The sequence below is a fragment of the Camellia sinensis genome, chromosome 3, assembly GCF_055761805.1.
Source record: "Camellia sinensis isolate YWXY chromosome 3, ASM5576180v1, whole genome shotgun sequence".
Classification (NCBI taxonomy): Eukaryota; Viridiplantae; Streptophyta; class Magnoliopsida; order Ericales; family Theaceae; genus Camellia; species Camellia sinensis.
The window spans coordinates 178,664,474-178,688,588 of record NC_138963.1 but is presented as its reverse complement, the minus strand read 5'-3'; the positions used below and the strand labels follow the sequence as shown (position 1 = coordinate 178,688,588).

At 37.9% G+C, this 24,115-nt stretch overlaps 1 pseudogene; it reads right to left on the bottom strand.

Annotated features, from left to right (window-relative positions):
* Positions 1–1,416: 1,416 nt before the first annotated feature.
* Positions 1,417–23,844, bottom strand: LOC114293140 (putative wall-associated receptor kinase-like 16; annotated as a pseudogene).
* Positions 23,845–24,115: the final 271 nt, after the last annotated feature.

Sequence of the window (24,115 nt, the reverse complement as noted above, 5' to 3'; positions counted from 1 at the left end):
GGTTATGAGTTTTGAAAAGAATTTTGAGTTTTTGAGTTTTGAGTTATATTTTAAAAATTTTAGGATTTAAATTTTTTAAAATATTTAAAAAATTTTAATTTTTTAGGGAAAATATTTTTTATTGTAAATATTTATTTATTTTAATGTGCATTTATTTATTACATTTGTGTTGTATGTTTTTAAATATTTTAATATTTTTTTAGATATTTAAAAAAATTATTTTTATTTTAAATATATGATTTTTATTTTAAATATTTTTTATTTTTTATTTTAAATATTTTATTTTATTTTATTTTTTAGTATTTTAATTTTTTAATATTTTCAATATATTTTTATTTTTTTTAAATATTTACTTTATTTTTTTTATTTTAAAAAACTTTGGATTGCCATATATATCTAAATCATAACAAATTATTTGGCCAATACTTAAAAAAATAAAAAAAAAATTTATCAAAAAAATTAAAAAAAATTCTTCAAAAATAAAAATAAACAAAATATTCTTTGAAAATATATATTTTTCCAAACAATATTAAATAAAAAATAATTTTAAAGAATAAAATAAAAAAAAATTGATTTTTTTTAAATAGAATTTTGGATAAAGTTTGGTTATGAGTTTTGAAAATATTTTTTGAATTGTGTATTTGATTATGAGTTTTCAAAAGTGTTTTAAATTTTTTGGATTGGAATCACAATTTCAAAAAGAAACCAAACACTACTTTAGTTTTCTGTGCAAAAACAACAATATCATTTATTAGAATTTAAATGAAAATATGATATTTAAATTGCTGAAATTGAAGCTACAAAAATTAAACTGAAATTTTGTTAAAATTATAGAGATTAGTGATATAATTTACCATTCTCTCTAGTCCTTTGTTTAGTTTGAGCCATAGGTCAACCATAGACCACACTTTAATGATTTGATCTGTTAATTTTATTGGTATGCAGACCATTCATAAAAAAAATGAGATTGATAATCAAACAATCTGTTTCAAAATTATACTTGTCAGATGTGATAAAATCATATTGCTGCAATTATCTTATCATTTTTTTTTTATAGATGGTCCACACAGTAAAATTTAAAAGATCAACGAATTGAATCATCAAAATAAGATCCTACCAAACTGGCCCAATCCAAATAGTGTACTTGAGACAAATCCAACCACATAGTGTAAATCAAATCTTAGTTGCACTTCATCAATTTATAACTACTGTCAACACTTAGTCATTTATTTAAGAAATTATCCATATATCCTGAAGTATTTGAATAATATCGATTTACTAATGAAAAACACATATGAAAATGTAAATTAAATTGAAACAATCTAACGTAGGCACATAATTTTATAAAACACAAAAGACAGTAATAATAAATCATCACCCAATTTGTTGTCATTGTGGTCAACAGTACAAAAAAAATCACCTCCCACCATTCATTGGCAACATCATATGTTCCCTCACACTATCATATCCAGTTGCTACTGTGTTACTACTACTAGTAATACAACCTCCAAACTCATACCCACTTAACTTCCTATGAAGCAAGTGATCACTTTCTTCACCATTCAAATCAATTTTAACCCATGGATGCTTCTTCATCTTTTTTATGATCAACGTCTCCAGCTCCATTGTTACTTCCTTCATAGTAGGCCTCTCCTCTCCTTTTACTATTAAGCACCACTTTGCGATATTAGCTACTTTTGTGAGCTCCTCAACAATTCCTTCAATTTCTATTTGTTCATCAATAACTTGGAACAACTAATCATTTTTCATACACAAAAGAAAATGCCTAGCTAGACTACTGTAACAACCCTCATTTCAACTTAGTCATACATGCATACATTTATGTATGATCTTGTTTTGATATGTGCATTTGCAAATCTTGTCTTGTTTTGCTCAAATGTTGCTTGCATACTTTGTTCTTGCCTGGTGTGTTATCAAGGTTATCTTGGGCCTAGACACCTTCGAAACCTTTTCCACTTAGAACTGTCGTGGAATCCCTTCGGTTGACCTCCATCTCCACCCTGGCATATTGGCCGAGATGTCACCATCTAGGCCGAGGCGCGTGTCGCCTAGGCCGAGATGTGCATCATCTAGGCCGAGATGTTAATATCTACGCGTTCTAGATCCTTGACCCTTGCACTAGCGATTTTGTTCCTGGAATGGTATGACCTAGACCGAGGTGTGGCACATCTAGGCCAAGGTGTGGCACAGCTTAGTCAAGTGTTGTCCTTCCAAGCCGATGTCCTTGCCTCTTGCTTGACGGGGTCTTGTTGTCGGCCGATGTTGTTACTTGCTGGAGTGCTCTTGCTGTTTAGCTTGTTGAATACGCTTTGTCTTGGTCTTGTCTAATCAGTCAGTCACCTTTTTTAGTAGAATCAACCAGCCGGTGCCACGTGTCCCAGCAGAGGGATTAAGCCAGTGACTGTCGGGAGAAACATATCATTTTGTATCAAATCTTGTGTTTTAGAGTGAGAGAAACTCTAGGAAAAAGGAAGAGAAGTTTGAGTAAGAGAGTGAGCTTCCAAGCTTGATCATTGGAGCTTGAACCGTTAGATTCGAGTTTTGAGGTTAGAATCCTAACCTACTCTTGTTGTTCTTATTGATCATCTAGCTGCATTGCACGATCAAACCTGTTCTGCACGTCATACATTGAGTTAAAGTTGGTTTTAGAAAGAGAAAATGATTTTCATGTGTTCTTGAAGAAAAGCCTCGTTTGATCCGAAAGTTTGCATTAAAACTCATGTTTTTGTGTTTGTTTTGATAAGATCTTTGAGTATAGGTGCCCAGGTCCATGTTTTTGAATTCATAGCATGAAATCTCAGCTTTCGTAATAGTAAGTTTTGATCTTTGCATTCATCTTCCTCATGTTCATGTTCTTCATGTTCTTCATGCTTATGTTCTTCGTGTTTATCAAGAGGGAAACCCAGATTTTCCCGACTTCACTTTTGAATGTGGCCGTCGGGGCCACACCTCGGCAAGGAGGTGTGGGACCTCGGCCTAGACCTGGTAGTTGCCCAGCCTGTTTTCTAGAAATAAGAAACGGTGTTTTGATTTGATTTGACTTAGTTTTTGAAGAATACCGAGGTCATTTGCATGCATGCTAGACTTGCTTTGAGTAGTGCATTCAATAGACTTTGCCATGTGTTTGTAGGACTGGGACTTGCCTTAACCCCGACGTTTGACGAACTATGTGAGTGGTATTTTTAATAAAGCTATGTTATCAATGTTTTGATGAGCTTTGTTTTGCTTTGTTTTGAAGTGTATTTGTTAAGCATGAATGATTGTCCTTAGTTTTGTATCTCGTCTTATACTTGCTTTGAATGACCTTCTCGGAAAGTCCCTTGTGCTGGAGGACTCTAAACTTTCGCAGCAGATCTCGTTTTGAAAGTCCCTTGTGCTGGAGGACTCTAAACTTTCGCAGCACGTCTTGTCTTGAAAAGTCCCTTGTGCTGGAGGACTCTAAACTTTCACAGCACTCTCGTGTTAAAAGGGCTACGAGCCTTTGTAACATAGGTCCCTTGTGCTAGAGGACTCTAAACTTTTGTAACACCCTTGTTTGAGATGTATCCCTTGTTTTGTCTTGTTTCGTCACTGACGGTTTACCGCGTGGATATGTTTGCCAGAATGTTATCATTTGTAATATGTTGATGCTAGTAAGCATCCCTTGAAACTTTGAAGATTTGTTAGATGGACGAGGTCCATCCTTTGTTTATCTAAAGTTTTGACTTGTATTGTTTTGAAAGGACTTCGGCTATTATTCATGCAAACCCCTTTATTATTTGTACCATTCACTGCGTATCCAAGCTCACCCTCTCTATATATATGTAGGTGATGAGCAAGAAGGCGATGACGCCTAGATGTGATTCTGGAGCTTGTTTTGGATTTTTGATTATGTCGGCTTGACTTGTATTTACGTCGGCAGTCTTGAAAATTATGCTTCTCGATTTGTAATACTTGTATGTTACATACGTCGGCTTGAGAAGCTTTTTGATCAAGATGTGTGCTTTGTATGCATGTTATGTCGGCAGTGAGGATGTCGGCAATCCTGAAGATTATGCTTTTAGTTGTATTTCATGTATTTTGTTTATGTCAGCTTGTGAAGCCCTTTTGTAATATGTATTTTTGGTACTTCATTTTATTTGTATTTAAGTTGTAAAGCTATGTAAAGTTGTATGCCATTCCATCTAACTTATGCACTGCTCTTATGGACCACTTGTATTTGTATATTTTGCTTCCGCACTTTTGAGCCCCGTATATTTATACTCTGATTGTGTGTGAATTTTGTAAGTTGGCCTTCGGTATTCTCGGATTACTGGCCATCACGGCATCAAACTACTAGGGGCGGTTTGGGGTCGTGACAGAATGGTATCAGAGCACAAGTTCCTTAGTATACGTTATTCACACACTTTGAGTCCGAAAGAGCATAGGATTTCCCCTTAGAAGGATGTTAGGATTGCATCATATTGCTTGCTATGTGGACAAGGTGTGCATCATCTCAGCATGCTTGATTGTTACTGCCTGCGTGTTTATTTGTTTATTTTGTTTTAAAGTCGCACTCCGCATACTCATAGCATCATGAGGAGAGGTTGACCTCCAGTTAGCCAAGATCAGTCCGAGGACAGATTAGACAGACTAGAGAGGTTGGTTGAAGGTTTGGCCCGCGAGTTAAGGTAGACCAAACAGCAGTACGCTAGTGCTACCTCGACTTAGGCCGAGCAGACAAACGGCCGAAATGCAGTTCCGCCTCCACCTCCACCTCCTCTAGTACCACAAGTGCCCCCACAGCCAGCTTTATATGAGGACGGCACGATAGCTCTGATCAGGGAGTTCAAGAAAATGAAGCCACCAAGATTCCAAGGGGGTATAGAGCCGATGAAGGCCGAAGCGTGGGTTTTGGAAATGGAAAACCTATTCGAGATCTTTCCCAGCACCGACACCCAGAAGGTGACATTAGCAACTTTTACACTAGATGACGACGCCCGCAGATGGTGGATGATGGTTCGAGAAGGCAATCCAGACTTGACCTGGACCCGATTTTTGGAGTTGTTTTACACCAAGCATTTCCCCTTAAGTGTTCGAAACCGCAAGGCTACCGAATTTCAGACTTTGACGCAAGGCAATAGAACAGTAGCTGAATATGACCGTGCCTTTACCCAGTTGGCAATGTACGCACCCCACATGGTTAATGATGAATATATGAAGGCTAGTAAGTTCGAAAGTGGGCTCCGTGGACCGACATAAGACCGGGTTAACATGCTCAACATGCCGACTTACGCCGGAGTGTTGGACAAAGCCATTCTGGTCGAAGCTAACTTGAACAGATACCAGAGTTCGGGAGAGAGCCAGAGGAAGAGGCAGAGTTATGACAATCGCCGAGCACAGTTTGGTACCAAGAAAAAAGTGAATGTTGGCAGTTCTAGCAACCCAAGGCAGAAAGTGGAACTAAGCCGACCTATTCCAATTGTGGGAAGCCACATTTCGGGGTCTGTCGTCGGGCGTCTGGGGCTTGTTACGAATGTGGTGAAATAGGTCATTTTGTGAGGGACTATCCAAAGACAAGGGCTGATGAAGGTAAGAAAGATGAGAATACCTCGGGTTCCGTACAAAAGGGTAACGTTGGGAAAGGACAGATGAAGCAAGGCAGAGTTTTTGCACTGGTACCAGGAGACACTCAGAATACCGAGACAGTGGTGTCAGGTATACTTCCAATTTGCTCTCAAAATGCATTTGTATTGATTGATTCGGGTTCTACGCATTCATTCATTTCTGCTAAGTTTGCCGAGAAGATTAATAGGAAACTAGAACCCCTTGACTATGTGTTATCTGTATCTACTCCATCTGGGAGATCTATGAATGTTGCATCCATCTATCGAGCATGTGTTGTTGTGATTGAGACTGTTGAATTGTTAGCTGATTTAATGCCATTGGACATAACTCATTTTGATGTTATATTGGGGATGGATTGGTTAGTGGCAAATCACGCATCTATAAATTGTGTTTCTAAGAGTGTCACATTAAAACCCCCAAACCTCGCCAAGGTCAAGTTTCAGGGAAAAGGTGTAGTATCCCCACCTTACTTAATTTCATCCATGAAAGCCTTTAGGTTGATCCAAAAAGGGGGGTCTAGGTTATCTGTGTAGCATATTAAGTAATTTGAATGGAAGTGTTGAGTTAGCCGACGTCCCAATGGTCAATGAATTCCCCGACGTCTTTCCAAATGATCTGCCTGGTCACTTAGTTGATAGACAGGTAGAGTTTACTGTTGACATCATATCGGGAACCCAGCCCATCTCTAAAACACCCTATAGGATGGCCCCTGCCAAACTTAAGGAATTGAAACTTCAACTGCAAGAGTTACTAGATAACGGTTTTATTAGGCCGAGCACTTCACCTTGGGGAGCACCCGTCTTGTTTGTTAAGAAGAAGGATGGAACACTTCGTCTTTGCATTGATTACCGAGAGCTGAATAAGGTAACCATCAAGAATAAGTACCCGTTGCCGAGGATAGACGATTTGTTTGATCAGTTACAAGGAGCACGAGTCTTTTCCAAAATTGACCTTAGGTCGGGTTATCATCAGCTTAAGGTTAAAGCCGAGGATGTTGAGAAGACCGCTTTTCAGACGAGGTATGGCCACTACGAGTTTTTATTAATGCCATTTGGAGTGACCAATGCCCCTGCAGCTTTTATGGATTTGATGAACAGAGTCTTTAAACCATATCTAGACGAGTTTGTGGCTGTCTTCATTGATGATATATTGATCTACTCAAAGAGTAAGACTGAGCACGAGGATCATTTGAGACTTACCTTACAAACTTTGAGGGATCGGAAATTGTATGCTAAATTTAACAAGTGTGAGTTTTGGCTTACCACTATTTCATTTTTGGGACATGTGATTGATGAAGAGGGCATTTCGCTTGATCCTAGTAAGATTAAAGCCGTTGTGAATTGGCCGAGGCCAGTTAATGTGTCCGAGGTTCGTAGCTTTCTGGGATTAGCTGGTTATTACAAAAAGTTCGTAAAGGATTTCTCAAGGATTGCAATTCCGTTGACACAACTGACTAAGAAGGGAGTGGCTTACGAATGGACTAAGGATAAAGAAGCAGCCTTCCAGGAGTTGAAGACGAGGTTAGTCGCAGCACCAATTCTGGTACTACCATCAGGCAATGAAGAGTTTCATGTTTACAGTGATGCTTCGCATAAGGGTCTGGGTTGCGTATTAATGCAAAAAGGTAGGGTTATAGCATATGCATCTCGTCAGTTGAAGCCACATGAAAAGAACTACCCCACCCATGATTTAGAATTAGCAGCGGTGGCATTTGCTTTCAAGATTTGGCGCCACTACTTGTATGGAGCTTCTTGTCAGGTTTTTACGGATCATAAGAGCTTAAAGTACTTGTTCACTCAGAAGGAATTGAATATGAGGCAGAGAAGATGGCTTGAGTTGTTGAAAGACTACGATATGCAGATTCAACATCATCCAGGTAAAGCTAACACTGTAGCCGACGCTTTAAGCAGAAAGGTGGTTGGAAATTTGGCATGTCTAACCACGATCTCAGTGGAGCCGACTATTGTTGAGGAAGTAAAGACAAGACAAATGGAGGATGAATTCTTCAAGAAGGTAGCCGATGAGATTGTCACAAAGCCGAGATAGGGGTACACCATAGAAAATCAAGTGCTCAAGTTTGAAGGAAGATTGTGTGTGGCCGATATCCCAGAGTTGAAAAGGAAAATTTTGCAGGAAGCTCATGGTTCCAAGTTTGCTGTTCACCCAGGGAACACCAAAATGTATCAAGATGTGAAGCAGACATTTTGGTGGCCGAATATGAAAGGAGAAATAGCCGAATTCATGTCGCAGTGCTTGTATTGCCAACAAGTGAAAGCAAAACATCAAAGGCCAGCAGCACTTCTTCAACCTTTACCGATTCCTGAGTGGAAATGGGAGCACATCTCCATGGACTTTGTGGTTGGTTTGCCGAAGACACAAAGGGGTATGGATTCGATTTGGGTTATTGTGGATAGACTAACTAAGTAAGCACACTTATTGCCTGTTAAGACCACCTTTAACGCCGATAAACTTACTTTGTTGTATGTGAATGAGATTGTTAGATTTCATGGAGTGCCGATGTCAATTGTGTCAGACCGAGATCCGAAGTTGGTTTCCAGATTTTGGCAGAGCCTACAAAGAGCTTTCGGAGCCGAGTTGAGGTTTAGCACAACTTTTCATCCCCAGACTGATGGGCAAACAGAGAGGACGATTCAGACACTTGAAGATATGCTTAGACTATGTGTATTGGACCTCCAAGGAAGTTGGGGAGTACATTTGCCTTTGGTGGAATTTACCTACAACAACAGTTATCAAACTAGCATTGGCATGGCGCCGTATGAAGCACTGTATGGAAGAAAGTGCAGGTCGCCGATATGTTGGACCGAGGTAGGAGACAAAGCTCTGCTTGGTCCCGAGTTAATTCAAGTAACAACCGAGAAGATTAAGCTCGTTCAGCAAAGAGTCAAAACTGCACAGAGTCGACAGAAGAGTTATGCCGACCAGAGAAGAAGAGAGTTGGAATTTGAAGTCGGGGACCACGTGTTCTTAAAGATTTCGCCGATGAAAGGAGTTACAAGATTTGGGAAGAAGGGTAAGTTAGCACCCCGTTATATCGGGCCTTTTGAAATTCTTGAGAAGGTTAACCTCGCTGCCTACAGACTTGCCTTGCCGCCAGGATTGAGCCAAGTCCATAATTTATTTCATGTTTCGATGTTGAGGAAGTATATTCGAGATCCGCTACATGTGATCGACTATGTCGGAATTGTAATTAATGAAGATTTAGGCTACGAAGAGAAGCCAATACAGATTATCAATAGGCAGGTGAAACAGTTGAGAAGTAAGTCGATACCAATGGTGAAAGTTGAATGGAAGGAGCATTATGGTGAGGATGCTACATGGGAAATGGAAGAGGAAATGAAAGTCCAACATCCAGAATTGTTTTTGGAACAAGGTAACTGAAGTTTGGGACCAAACTTCTTTAAGGGGGGTAGGATGTAACAACCGTCATTTCAACTTAGTCATACTTGCATACATTTATGTATGATCATCTTTTGATATGTGCATTTGCAAATCTTGTCTTGTTTTGCTCAAATGTTGCTTGCATACTTTGTTCTTGCCAGGTGTGTTATCGAGGTTATCTTGGGCCTAGACACCTTCGAAAGCTTTTTCACTTAGAACTGTCATGGAATCCCTTCGGTTGACCTCTATCTCCACCCTGGCATATTGGCCGAGATGTCACCATCTAGGCCGAGGTGCGTGTCACCTAGGCCGAGATGTGCATCATCTAGGCCGAGATGTTAATATCTACGCGTTCTAGATCCTTGACCCTTGCACTAGCGATTTTGTTCCGGGAATGGTATGACCTAGACCGAGGTGTGGCACATCTAGGCCAAGATGTGGCACAGCTTAGTCAAGTGTTGTCCTTCCAAGCCGATATCCTTGCCTCTTGCTTGACGGGGTCTTGTTGTCGGCCGATGTTGTTACTTATCGGAGTGCTCTTGCTGTTTAGCTTGTTGAATACGCTTTGTCTTGGTCTTGTCTAATCAGTCAGTCACCTTTTTTAGTAGAACCAACCAGCCGGTGCCACGTGTCCCAGCAGAGGGATTAAGCCAATGACTGTCGGGAGAAACATATCATTTTGTATCAAATCTTGTGTTTTAGAGTGAGAGAAACTCTAGGAAGAAGGAAGAGAAGTTTGAGTAAGAGAGTGAGCTTCCAAGCTTGATCGTTGGAGCTTAAACCGTTAGATTCGAGTTTTGAGGTTAGAATCCTAGCCTACTCTTGTTGTTCTTATTGATCATCTAGCTGCATTGCACGACCAAACCTGTTCTGCACGTCGTACATTGAGTTAAAGTTGGTTTTAGAAAGAGAAAATGATTTTCATGTGTTCTTGAAGAAAAGCCTCGTTTGATCCGAAAGTTTGCATTAAAACTCATGTTTTTGTGTTTGTTTTGATAAGATCTTTGAGTATGGGTGCCCAGGTCCATGTTTTGGAATTCATAGCATGAAATCTCAGCTTTCGTAATAGCAAGTTTTGATCTTTGCATTCATATTCCTTATGTTCATGTTCTTCATGTTCTTCATGCTTATGTTCTTCGTGTTTATCAAGAGGGAAACCCAGATTTCCCCGACTTTGCTTTTGAATGTGACCGTCGGGGCCACACCTCGGAAAGGAGGTGTGGGACCTCGGCCTAGACCTAGTAGTTGCCCAGCCTGTTTTCCAGAAATAAGAAACGGTGTTTTGATTTGATTTGACTTAGTTTTTGAAGAATACCGAGGTCATTTGCATGCATGCCAGACTTGCTTTGAGTAGTGCATTCAATAGACTTTGCCATGTGTTTGTAGGACTGGGACTTGCCTTGACCCCGACGTTTGACGAACTATGTGAGTGGTATTTTTAATAAAGCTATGTTATCAATGTTTTGATGAGCTTTGCTTTGCTTTGTTTTGAAAGGTATTTGTTAAGCATGAATGATTGTCCTTAGTTTTGTATCTCGTATTATACTTGCTTTGAATGACCTTCTCGGAAAGTCCCTTGTGCTGGAGGACTCTAAACTTTCGCAGCACATCTCGTTTGAAAGTCCCTTGTGTTGGAGGACTCTAAACTTTCGCAGCACATCTCGTTTGAAAGTCCCTTGTGCTAGAGGACTCTAAACTTTCGCAGCACATCTCATTTTGAAAGTCCTTTGTGCTGGAGGACTCTAAACTTTCGCAGCACATCTTGTCTTGAAAAGTCCCTTGTGCTGGAGGACTCTAAACTTTCGTAGCACTCTCATGTTAAAAGGGCTACGGGCCTTTGTAACATAGGTCCCTTGTGCTAGAGGACTCTAAACTTTTGTAACACCCTTGTTTGAGATGTATCCCTTGTTTTGTCTTGTTTCGTCACTGACGGTTTACCGCGTGGATATGTTTGCCGGAATGTTATCATTTGTAATATGTTGATGCTAGTAAGCATCCCTTGAAACTTTGAAGATTTGTTTGATGGACGAGGTCCATCCCTTGTTTATCTAAAGTTTTGACTTGTATTGTTTTGAAAGGACTTCGGCTATTATTCATGCAAACCCCTTTATTATTTGTACCATTCACTGAGTATCCAAGCTCACCCTCTCTATATATATGTAGGTGATGAGCAAGAAGGCGATGACGCCTAGATGTGATTCTGGAGCTTGTTTTGGATTTTTGATTATGTCGGCTTGACTTGTATTTACGTCGGCAGTCTTGAAAATTATGCTTCTCGATTTGTAATACTTGTATGTTACATACGTCGGCTTGAGAAGCCTTTTGATCAAGATGTGTGCTTTGTATGCATGTTATGTCGGCAGTGAGGATGTCAGCAATCCTGAAGATTATGCTTTTAGTTGTATTTCATGTATTTTGTTTATGTCGGCTTGTGAAGCCCTTTTGTAATATGTATTTTTGGTACTTCATTTTATTTGTATTTAAGTTGTAAAGCTATGTAAAGTTGTATGCCATTCCATCTAACTTATGCACTGCTCTTATGGACCACTTGTATTTGTATATTTTGCTTCCGCACTTTTGAACCCCGTATATTTATACTCTGATTGTGTGTGAATTTTGTAAGTTGGCCTTCGGTAATCTCGGATTACTGGCCATCACGGCATCAAACTACTAGGGGCGGTTTGGGGTCCTGACAACTCCTCTCCTTCTCTGGCTTGTCAAATGACAACACCTTCTTTCTGGTGATTAACTCCACAAGGACTAATCCGAAACTGTAAACATCACTTTTTTCTGTTAATTGGTTTGTGAGCATGTACTCAGGGTCTAAGTACCCAAGAGTTCCTTGTACCACCATTGCGAATTGATCTTGGACTAGTGGAACCAAACCCGATGCTCCAAAGTCCGACACTTTTGCAGTGTAGTTATCGTCTAAGAGTATATTTGTAGACTTAACATCTTTGTGAATGATGGGAATCGATCTTGCAGAATGCAAATACGTCAATACTCCAGCAGTTTTAGCAGCTATTCGTAAACGATTTTCCCATGAGAAATTAGATGCCTTGATTTGGTTATGTATATGCTCAAAGAGAGTGCCATTGGTGATGAATTCATAAACGAGTAGAGGGACTTGAGTTTCCAAACAACAACCTAAGAGTTTGACCACATTCTTGTGATTGATCTGTGAAAGCACGACTACCTCATTAATGAATTGCTCTATTTGACTTTGATTCATAATTTGTGATTTTTTTTTATGGCCACTGTCGTGTTATTTGCTAGAATTCCCTTATAAACTGTTCCAAAACCTCCTCTACCAACAATTCTATTGTCATCATAGTTGTTGGTAGCCTGCTTGAGCTCTTCTAAAGTAAAGATTTTGACCACTTTCCGAGTCGATCTCTCTAGTCTAGAGAGTTGGTGTTTCAATATTAATCCACCATTCTGCCTAAAGAACTTTTCTTTAAGCTTCATGTGCCTTCTTTTCTTGAAAATCCAATAAAACCAAGAGCTACTCACCAAAATAGCCAAAGCACTAATGGTAACACCTGTATTTCAAATAAGTCATTTTTAACTAACAAAGGCTGTAAACATCTTGCTAATATATTGATTCAAAACTAAGAAGAGAGAAAATTATTTGACTCGCGATATTAATAATAAAAAAAATGACATATAAACTAACAAATTTTACAATTTTTTTTATTTATTACTAATAATGTAACAAGCAATAATAAAACTTCAAAATCTGAAGCATAATCCTCTAAAATAAGGGTAAGGCTTGTCTCTAGTCCGGTTATGAACTAGATTGTACTGTTGGGCCTCCATGAGCCTACCACGGAGCCCACATCGATAATCCAAATCATCAATGTGTAGGGCTCATCGAGTGTTTCATCCCTGCAAAAAATCACATTGATCGGATATCAATTATGACTTGATCATATCACATTTCGGTTAACAATTTTTTAAAAAATCTATAATGCCCTCAAAATAAACCCATAAATCATACATTCATGATACAAGAAAGAGATATAATATTCCATACATCAGAGTATTCTTACAAAAAGTACTACATGTTGACAACAAAAGTAAATGCCCTATAGGCTTACAACTTTCCAAGTCAACACTTGGTTTCAACAAAAGATGAGTTCTAACTCTTTTTACATAATAAGCCCTTGGATTGATTTACATGTAATACAAAATGATAACAACAAAAATGATCTTTCAGCCTCTAAGCCTCCCAAGCTACGTCCTTGGAGGCGGCATATCACATGTACCTGAAAATGATGTCCCATATAGGGTGAGCCAAAGCTCAGTAGAGATACGCTAAACATAATATGAGAATTAACTAAAACATTAGCATTTGATAAATGTTTAACTCATATAAACCAACGTACATCTCTTTCACAACCAATCCATATTCACAACCATATTTCAATTCCCTTCCATTTCATTATCCAAATCAATTCATAGATATGGTTCATTGTTTATCCGAACAGTTCAAAATGGGATTACAACTCATACTATCAACACTTCAATCATAATCAATTTAAAATGAGACTACAACTCATATCATTAACTCTGCCATGCTTCAATTCAAAATGAGACTACAACTCATATTAATAATACTTCAATACTTCTATTCATCTATGTTATGCAAACGTAAGCAAGATTTCGTGACTTTCACCCTGGACACTCCGGCCAACTTAGTTATAAATGGAGTCCATCCCCTATCTCCTCCCAAACAGGTTTGAGAGTACATCCCCTATCTCCTCCCAAACGATAGAGTAAATCCCCTTTCTTTTCCCAAACAAAATACATATGCAATGTACTTAAACAGCTTGTCATATACAATGATCCATTAAAGCACATACTCAACGTGTAAATCCAACCGTCATATTCAATGACATAAACCAATCGATTACTTTCAATTTACCTAATCATCATGCAATTTCTACAACAATCATGGCTATCTTCCACCAATAGCCCAAAGCAGATATTTCTAAATAGATAAATAAATCTAACAATAGAAAATTTATCAACTTTTCCAAAGGTGAGTAATTCATAAATCCAACCATAGCATTTAATCACATGTTCCTTCAATTCCAAAATTTCCAAACCAATCTCGTTATTTATACAAAATAACTTATTTAATCAAATTAGGGCAAATCTCCCCCTTTATCAAATATTATACCAAAGATCAAATTTCATCAATTTCTCTCAAGCCTTAATATATTCAAGACCCCTTATGCCCATAAAGGACTCAAATAGGAAACCCCTCTTTTATATACATAGGAACTAACCAAAAATTTACCAAAAACCTTCTCAAGTCACACCATCTATACAAGATGACAATATCTATGTTAAAACCCATATAGGAGAGTAGAGTATCCCTACCTCAAGTTTAGAAGGGGAAGAAGGAAGAAAAACCCAAAAGTCGACGGAGGAGAAACCAAGCTTTGCTCTGATCAAAATGAAGCCCTCAACAAGCTCTACACTTTATCTCAAAGGAGCAAGGTGAGTAGAGGTCTTCAAGCAAGTAAATCTAATAATCTAAGAGTGAAAAGTGCCTTTTGAGAGAGAGAGAAGGTGTTTCACGGTTTAGAGGGAGGAAATGGAAGAAAAAGTGAGAGAAAAGGTCAAGTGAGGGCCTTTATATAGTACTAGGTCAAAAATAGATATAAGCCCCAAAGTCAATTCAAAATATCTAGTCAAAATATCCCCAAAAAGTAGGTCCAAACCGTGAGAAAAATCTGGGAAAAAGTCACAGGTGTCGACCTTTCACAACACAGGTGTCGACACTCAAGAAGAAATCTGGAACACTAAGTGTGACTGCACTGCAGATGTCGACCCTTCCCTAGGCTGGCGTCGACACCAAAATGAAGTGGGTAATTTCAAAACAAGGGTCGACCCTTCCTCAGATAGGTGTCGACCCTTGCGGTAAAAAGAGAAGGTGTTGACACCACCAAGACCGGTGTCGACACCAAAATGCAATGAACAATTTCAAAACAAGGGTCGACCCTTCCCAACTTTGGTGTCGACTCTGGTGGCAAACAAAAGAGAAGGTGTCGACACCACCAAGACTGATATCGACCCCAGAACATGATTTTCAAGTTTCCAAACAACTTTTCAACACGAACGAGCGTGAACGAGCAATCCCAACAAGTTTAAATCAATTTGTACACCTCCAAAACTAAGGTACAACAACACCAAAGATTCCGAAAATAGAATAAAGGGTTCAAATACATTTACCAAAAGCTTTAAAGGGCTCAAGTGCTACAAAATCATACTAAACGTTGACATAAATGTGATTTGATCAAGTGGTTATCGATATCCAAAAAACATCTTTTTTTGCAGGGATGAAATATTCAACAAACACTACACATTGAACGGTTTTGAATTATTGATACAGACTCCGTGATGGGCCCATGGAGCCCAACAGTACAGTCCAATCCAATTATGGAATGGACACAAGTCACACCCTTAAAATAATACGATATGTATCATATGAGTCAGTTACATGAATTTGTAAAATTTATTAATTTATATAGCATTACTCTATTAACAATTATAAATATTCTTTTAAGTCACTTGAGTATAAAAGGATGTGGATCCAATTGGGGAGGTAGGTTACAAGTAAATTTTTCCAAATTCATTAATTATGTGAATTAGGTGTTGTAATTTATTTATTTTACTTTTAATATATATGGCATTACCATTGACATATATGTATATCTATACTATTATATATGTGAGTATATGACTTGGTGTCTAATAGTATAGTAGTTTCTCCTGCCACATGACAAATTTTCATATCCTAAAATTAAAAAAAAAATATTATTCAAAGGCGTGGGTAAGATTTGAACCAAAGACTTTATGTTTCATTAAAAACACTCTTATCATTTAGACAGAATACATATTATGATATTAATTTCTTTATTGTTTATTTTTATTCTTACTTATTTGAATTACACATGCATGGTGTGTGCCACCCACCAGTGTATATATATATACACATACCAATCACAATATGAAGCACAAAATCTGGATCGACAGTGCAATGTGTTCCATCTGTTTTTCCATCACCGTGGTATCTCCTGGGAGCACGTATAATTCCCACGTGGCGTGTTTAAACATTGGCTTCCATCTACACATTGGTTGGAATTTGCACACTTATCTATGTCTGCAAAACAATCAAAATAGAGGGAAGCTCAATCATAAAATTAAAGCATCACAAAAGCAATATATATACGTATATAGAATCAAAAGTAATTGAATCCGAACATGATGAATAAAGCTGGCTAAATGGATATTCCTAACTTTTGCAACCATCTGAGAGATACACATTTCCTTCGTAACCCTCGGAACACTTGCAGATATACCCATTACCATCTTCTGCGTCATAACAAGTAGTATTTTGTCCACATGCATAACTTGTCTGGTTTTTTTTAGCTTCTTCGCAAGTCTCCTTATCCCCTATTCCCCAATCAAGCACCATCAGCACCATTGGTTTAAAATCTTGAAGGTAAGTTGTGGAGAAATTAAACGCACCATCTTCAACAACAAAGGCATAGTTACAGGGATTGAAGTCCGTTATATCCGCATGTTTGGAGAAGCTATTCACAAAAAAATCGATCTGGCCGATGCCTTTTAGGATGGAGGTCTGGTAGCAACCAATTCCAGAGCAAGATCCATCATTAGGAACGCCGTTGATGCTGCTACATTGTGACTGACACCCAATTGCAACTACCAGAGAACTAGTTTTATTAGTGTTGGAAATTGGGCTGGGTATTGGACCCAGATTTGGGCGCTCATGTGGCATGACCCATGACCAATATCAGATCATCTAAATAATTTGATTTTTGAATTTAAATTATTATCTATCCTTAGTTTTGGATAGCCCACTATCTTATATCTTATATCTATCATATCTTACCAACAGATATGGATGACAGATATGGATAGATGGTTAGATAGCCTTTATGTCAGATATGTTATATATGGGATGTGGGATGATTAGAATAACGATTGATATTTTTCCCATACTCTTTCTCTCACTCTCTCCCATTTGTAAAACAATCAAGCGTTTGCACTGTGACTGGTGTGAGTGATACTCGTACTGTGGTATCACTCCATTACTAGGTGTTCGTAGTTTGTGGTTTGTGAAGCACGTGATTTACCCACAAGGTTCATCGTTTCGGATTCCATCACCTAAGGTATGGCTTGAATCTTTTTATTCGCTGCGTTATCTGTATCTTACATTGGTATTAGAGCTATAAATGGGTATTTTCGTGCTTTTTTTGTGCATTAAAATATGTATATAATTATATATATACACATGATATATGCATGAAAATTTAATTTTTTTCCTGAACTTTCTCTGCTCAACCTGAAATTTACATATGTTGTAGTATATTTCACATAGAATATATCTGCCAAGTTTCATAAAAATCCAATGGTCGGATTTTGAGAAAAATGGAGATTCATATTTAATTTTTCGTAACTTTGACTACATGCTGGTTTTACATACTTTGTATTTATGTTATGAAAATTATATATTTGGAATCCTTGTTTCGATACCTTCGAAACGGTATATTATAGGCCTGATTCCAACTTATGGTTGATGAGAAAAAGCAAACCCTAATTTGGGTACGTTTTGTGTTTTTGGTGGCTTAAGGAAGAAGATGAAGTGTAGAGTTTCTGCACTACACTTCATTGTTTGTGTTTGTTAAATGCCATTTTTGAGTCTATCAATATTTTTATTTTCGAAAATGGAGTCCAGCAGCATCAAAATTGGACCAGAAAACACCTCGGAAGGCGACGCGAGTGCCTTACGTGCCAGCTGACGCAGTCAGTGGCGGCCACGTGTTGCCACACGTCATCGCGCGCCAGGCGCGCTTCCCACGCACTTTCACACGCCATCACTCGCGCGTCAGCCACGTTGTCCACCCGCGCTCCGTCCATGCTGTCACGCATGCGCCGCGCCGAGCCGAGCCATGCCGTTTTCCACACCGGCTTGGCTAGTTTGGCAGCTGGGTGTAAGGCGCTGTTTTTTTTTTTTTTTTAAATCTAGAATTGCTTTAAATGGTCATAAGTAATTTATTATAGCTTTGTTTTAAGCGTGGTTGGTGCTGTTAGACTCAAAATTAAATTTTTTATCTACTGTAAAATTTTCAAAATTTTATGAAAATAAAAATTATTTTTCCTGAAATAATAATTCATTATTTCTGCTTTAACATGCTTTTAGTGTTGCATGATTAAGTTTATGGGGCTGAAATTTTTACTGTAGACTACTGTAATGATTTACTATTTACTGGTGTGATTGTTGTATTTTTCAAGATTCTGAAATATTTATTTCTGATTTTATGTGTATTTATTAATTATTTAAAATTCCATAAAAATTTCAGAAGTGATATACTTTCTGTTATGGTATAATCTGAATATTAAACACAGCATATTGTTACTTTTTGCCTAGAGTTTCTAATATGTTGTGATTAGAATAGCATGATTAATTTTTTTTTTATTAAATTCCATTATTAATCGTAACATAGCATGAGTTGATTGTGAATCTACATTATGATACTATTGTATAGAATTAGAATATTTTATCATATTTTAGACATGCCATAGTCAGTGGGAGGTTATTCGGTTGAGAGAAATCTTTGTAGATTTACTCCCGAAAACTAATATTTTGCGCATGAATTAAATTAAATTTTGGATAACTGTCACTTGTGGCGCAAGAGATGATTATGAGCATAACAGATTTTCGATCTTGCAACTTGTGCAATATTATCACTATTTAATTTAGATTTTTGCGGCAAAATTATATTATGCTAATCAAATTAATCACAATACGAATTTCTCTCTAAATTGACTTAGCTTATGGAAGTTAATTTGGTTGACCTAAACTTAGTAGAGATGTTCAAATGTGAACAACGCAATCATATTCTTTAGATGAGAAAAAAAGTCTTGGAGACTTTAGGTCAGACTTTAATTGAGCCAAAGGAAGGAAACATGACTCAAAGTCGCCGTGGTTTTGTTGCCTTGTTTGGCACAATAAAAACTGATGTGTGCGCTATGGTTAACGGCATGCTACGTAGTTTTGGTTGGCGAGTTTTTGGAGCTGTGAAATTTGTGAGCCCTCAATAGATCTGTAAATGATCTTGACTATTGAGCTGCGCGGATTGACTTGGTAATTTGACTTGTAATAATGTTGCATCATTGGATAAAGTAACATTCAAGAGTCACGTCATCCAAGAAATGCGAGCTTAAATGAATTAGTCATTAAGTGTAAGACGAGTAGCTAGTGTGAGCAGTGTTTTGCTCTCTACCCAACTGTTGGGAGTGGATGGAGCAAAATTTCACGCACTCTAATAGTGTGCTTTAAAGTATCACTTGAAGTTAAAAGATTAGCGCTTAGTAGCAGCAAAAATCTATTAACACTAAGTGAAAAGATTAGCGCCATGTGGCAGCAAAATCTGTTAGCATTGCCAACTTGTCCAAGTCTGGACACTTACTGTTTCCACACTTGAGTGTGAGACATGAGAAGGTGCTTCTTTGAATGATTCCTTAGCTAGGCTAACATTTTTTAATAACGTTTACCACTAAGCGCAAACACTGCAGCATAGTAATGAAAATGTCAAGGCCATCAAGGTTGTTATGACTTTAAGAATTTGACACATCGCTTGTGAGAGCATTGTGTTAAATTAGACTCTTTAGCCTAATTCGCATTTAAGTTACTTCAAGAGCCGTCATAGTATGATAGCTTATTCTCTCCTTCTTGTGGATAGTAGAATTAATTATAAGTAACTATAAAGCGAGAAATAGAAATGGCAAGATGAGTATCGTCATCTTTCAACTAGATACAATAAAGTGTATGGAGAATAAAATTGACTTGAAGGTGCAAGGGATTAGCACTTACTAGTTAAATTTGCGACTTAGGCGCACTTGATATATCCATGACATCCTTTTATGATCTAGTGGACATGAATTAGTCATGAGTCATTACTAGTTAGGCCTAAACCTTTAAAACTTGTCTTCGAGAACTTACACATTAGGATGGTTGGAATTAGTTTATGACATTGGTCATGAACTGGTGGCTTTTTATACTTAATCATATTAATGAGAAGATGAAATAGATGGTTTGAGTAGGCCCTCTCGGGCCTACTCGCTTGTGGCATCCTGTTCTCATGTGACTATGTAACTTTGTTCGCAATGGTTGCACACAAGTAAGTAGGAAAGCCGCAAAAGGGCATTTGTATTGGCGCATTTAGTCCACTATGATATTTGTGACTAGATATGTGTAAGGGTATGACAGCTAGCCTCAATCTTGACACATTTATAGATTACGATACGCATCTTAGTCAAGACTATTTGATCTCCCATAAGTCAAAAGTTTTGAGATGATTTTTGACATTGCACACATAAGGTCGAGATCAATCAGATAACAGCTTTTGTGCTTTTAGTTTTGACCAAGGTGGCGAGTATCTATTTGAGTTACTTTTAGAAAGCTCTGTGATGAGAAATGGATGCTTAGAAAATTGATTATTCCTAGTACTCAGCAACACAATGGTGTAGTAGGAATTAAGTATTGTATATGTTAGATGGATGATGGCGCATAGTTTGTTGCCTATATCCCTAACTAAATGCCCTCCATATCAGATTTTACACTCCATTTGAGTAATGGGTTAGTGAAGAGCCATCTATCGACAATCTGTAAGCGTTAAGTAGCTTATCTTTATTTTACTTCTCATAAGGTTGCGAAGTTAAGACCTAGGGTTCTATAGCGCATTATTGTATGCTGTCATGTGCACCCTCAGGGTCATGTACATATAGGTAAGCAGCTTTTGGGAGTGTAACTAAGTCATATAAAGTTTTCTTATTAAAGGTGACGTGAATAGAGTTTTGGAACTCTATAAGATAGAGAATTCTAAGCATAGCGCTTTATGTAGCCTAGTTGAGAATGGAAAGAAATTTCTAATATCCTAGGGACAGTGGGAGTGATGTGCCTACTAATGGATTACTCCATTAGAGAAGAATACTTTACATTCTTAGTTACGTGGTAGCAAATGTAAAAATTTTCCACGTTATCACAGGGTGATTGAGAGGGAAACATTCATGATTGCTCCGCAAGATGATAAAGAGCCTAGGATAATGCCAAAGGCTCTACTCCCCTATTTTTTAGAAAATGGATCAATGCTGTGCAATTTAAGACAAAGTCTTTGAGGATTAATCATTTCTATAATTTGGTTGGCTTTCCATTATGATGCGAAACTGTTCTAAAGTTATGCACAATTTGGATAGTCATTATTGAGGCATAAGGCTCACGAGATACCAAAAAGTCACACTATTGAGGGAAGTGTAGACCATGAGAAGACTTCCTCCTGGGGAGTGAGGTTATTACGACTTAGGCTATGATTGACATAAGTTCGGAACATTGATTTGTGGACGTTGTGACCCAACTTCTTATTGGAGAATTGGATAAGTGGATTTGTAGGGATTTACCTTCTGCTTTTATGGTGAAAAGTTAGGAGCGCAAAAAGGTTACTAGTTCCATTAAATCTTTTACAGCCTAAAACAGTTATCCGAATAGTGGTTCTTGGATTTCGTCGAGCCATGATAGGCCAACAATGATCGATGAAGACTATTGAGGCATGATCAATGGTCCAAAAGAAGTTTTTCCTTACTTAGTCATTATAAGCCAGGAATTTATAAGGTTATCGCCACCTAGGGTGGGTTGTCCTCTGTTTTAAATATGATAGACATGGGTGATGTAATTTATATGATTGGATATACGATCCTTAGGGATTGTTTTGTGAGAATTCCTGGAAACCCATTGACTTTGGGATGATGACATCATCAAACAATTATGGTTTGTGTCATAATGATTAGCAGATGATATGTCAGTAGGCAAGATTGGCTCACTCACACGAGCAATCGCCCTTGGCGCTTGGGAGCAAGCAAGGATGAGACTAGTGGTTTATTTTTATTTGGAACCAAGAGAGGTTTAAATTATCCACTATGTATGTCGCCTTGGTTACAACCAAGATGAGGTAGTGTTAAAGACCCAACATCGATGTTAGTATCCACTTTCCATGTTGTGCCTGTTATGATTAGCCAGATACGAGATCTCATTTGGCGCCTGGAAATCGAGCAAATAGAGAATTCGAGTTAGGCGCTAGAAAGCGACAAGACTAAGATCTATACGGTGTATCGAGTATGACGTCACTCTTTGGAAGAGTTACTCCACCGTAGCATGTATTCATACTACATGTGCTTGGCGACCGAGTAATGAGTTGAGAGAATGGATCCCTATTTCCTCACCATGTGAGTCTTACATGTCATTATTGATATGACTTTCATTTATGTACCCTTTTGTGACCTTTGACTATGTCATAAGGTAAGGGGTTGATGTTCTGCTACTTTGGTATGTTGCCTGCGGTCATGTATGATTTGGCCTTAAGGGACATCACTGGGAAAGCGTTCAATCCTAAACTAAATGGCATGAAGGCAAAGGGAAGATCATTTAGTATTACACCACTGTTGTATATTCATTGTCGGCAACTCACATTGCTCTGTATGAGAGACAGATTGAGTGTGAATATATTGCAAGAATTGAGAGGGTCAAACATGCTCTTTTTTTGAGGGATTAGAGATATTTTTTGGACCAGTGTAATTAGATGGGTCTGGGGTATATGAGACATTATTTCTATTCTTTTTGGGTTGATGTCTCTATGCTAGCTCATTTTGAGATTCTAGTATAGAGCTCCCACATGCAGGTGTTTCTCAGCAATCACACGGTTCATTGGCTAGTGTGTGATTGTTAAATATTTGAGGAGATTGAGATAGAGATGTGGCAGTGTCATGCCAACTCATGTGCGAGTGAGAGATGTTGAAAATTAAGCCGGGTATTAGACTCGGATTTGGGTGCCTATGCGGCATGACCCATGACCAATATCAGATCATCTAAATAATTTGATTTTTGAATTTAAATTATTATCTATCCTTAGTTTTGGATAGCCCACTATCTTATATCTTACATCTATCATATCTTATCAACAGACATGGATAGATGGTTAGATAGCCTTTATATCAGATACGTTATATATGGGATGTGGGATGATTAGAATAATGATTGATAGTGTTCCCATACTCTCTCTCACTCTCTCCCATTTGTAAAACAATCAAGCCTTTGCACTGTGACTGGTGTGAGTGATATTCATACTGTGGTATCACTCCATTGCTGGGTGTTCGTAGTTTGTGGTTTGTGAAGTACGTGATTTACCCACAAGGTTCATCATTTCGGATTCCATCACCTAAGGTATGGCTTGAATCTTTTTACCCGCTGCGTTATATGTATCTTACAATTAATGATTTGGATAGATTCAATGTGTCACAACCGATAGAAGTGAACTTGTTCTTGCTATTTGATATGAAGAATGTGGAAAGGCCGAGCGATGCGCTGTCGTGTGATAACAGGCTACCAGTAGAGTCATAACATTCATTGGCTATAGACAGCATGATGATGCGTAACTCACCCTCCTTAAGCGATATATTTGTAGCAAGGACATCGCCACAATATGGCTGGGAAACACTACAATTAATCAAGAAATTTTCATTGTGATAACAATCCTTTTTCCCGCCGAATGGGTATGAGATGCTTAAATTCCCACAACTATTCATACAGCCAAGATTCTTCAAATCTGCTTCTATTGGTGGTGCTGCAATTGTTGTTGGTGCTGCTGCAATTGTTGCTGCTAATAATGAGAATATCACTACCACTACTACTTGTACTTGTACTTGTACTTGTACTAGCATCATGATGATGGGTTGTAGTTGCAATTGCATTCCTTGCAAGGAAGCCAGGGCTAGCTTGCCTCTTGGAAAAAAGCTTTTATGTACTCAAAATTCATATATAATTGTCACTTGCGAAACATTTCTAGGCAATCATGAAGAAAAAGTATTCCAAGTCAATTAAAGTAAATCAATGCAAAATGGATAACATAACTTATTAGAGTGATCTGCAATACAACTATATGGATGGTATTCACCATAATAAAAAATTAAAAATCATATTAACTTTGTCGGTTATATTTGTCGGTTATATCAATTTAGTCTT